The 1,097-nt window shown below is 57.3% G+C and overlaps 1 protein-coding gene across 1 annotated transcript in view; it reads left to right on the top strand.

The window, feature by feature from the left end:
• LOC127748818 (uncharacterized) overlaps positions 1-1,097 on the top strand; it is a 12,533-nt gene that overhangs the window by 3,123 nt on the left and 8,313 nt on the right. The gene's annotated exons all lie outside the window — the stretch shown is intronic.

Raw genomic sequence — 1,097 nt, 5'->3', positions numbered from 1 at the left:
GCATTCAGTCTTGTGAGGCGGCTCGTCTCACAACAGACTAAATATCCACCATCAGGATGCATGGGATCTCTCGGTTTCCTGCCCCCTTTATGAAGTAACCGCGGGTGAATTACATGCAGAAAGGGGAAAAGAATACAGATACCATTCTCTCCTCGCGATAATGGAGCGGCGACGCCCCGTCACTTCCGGCTGCCGACTGTACTCCACATGGGGGTTCTACTCGTTCAGCGCGGGGCTCGGCGCGCCGCCGCGGCTACAACGCGCACGCAAACATGATTACCGATTGATGCGCCGATCCGTTATTCAGAGGAGCATTCATTGTCTGTGCAGGTGACACGCGTGCGCGTGCGAGTGCACCCGGCGTACCCCACGCCCCGCTAGCCGGGCCCACGCCCCTCCCCGGCTACCCTCACCCCACCACCATTCTGTGCAAGATCCCCCCGCCAGCACTATACTGTGATGGCAGAGGCCGGCGCCGAAGGCCCCGGCATCGACGCCATCGACGTCCCCGATGACGACGCCCCGGAGAGTGCACCGGCTGCCCCGGAGCCGCGGGCCCATACCGCGGTGCGCACCGCTCTGCTTGCTGACAGGGAATTTTCCACAAATCTCACAATTAATTTTGCCATATATAGGAAAGGAGTAAGGGTTTTGAATTTTTTTTGAAAAATATACATCAGTGTTATATAAGCGGTAAATTGTCAAAGTATCGCCCTTTGGCCCAAAAATTTTGTCCGTTTAGCTCAATTTTGTACTGTTGAGGCGGTAGAAGGATATTTTGGACGAAAAACAGTGTAAGGCTTAAGTAAACCCCTAGTCACTGTGACGTCTAGGAAAAATTTCAAGTGCCATCCGACTTGTTGTGCGTGCGCAGGCCCTGGACGTCGTGGTGCACTACCTGCGGATGGTCTGCGCCTGGCCCGAGGGTCGCGGGCCGCTCGCGCGCGTGCTCGGTGAGTACTTCTTGCCGTACACCTTCGCCGCGTCGATCGTGCCGCCGCTGGTGTACTTCGGCCTGGGCGAGCACGACAACACCGTGGAGATCGTGGGCCTCCTGGCGGACGCGCTCGGCTCCAGTCTCTGCTGCTTCAAGATGA

This window comes from Frankliniella occidentalis, unplaced genomic scaffold (assembly GCF_000697945.3).
Source record: "Frankliniella occidentalis isolate FOCC.00 unplaced genomic scaffold, Focc_3.1 Scaffold14, whole genome shotgun sequence".
NCBI classification, from domain to species: Eukaryota; Metazoa; Arthropoda; class Insecta; order Thysanoptera; family Thripidae; genus Frankliniella; species Frankliniella occidentalis.
Note: the sequence above shows the minus strand (reverse complement) of the source record. Positions and strands in the feature narration are given on the sequence as shown.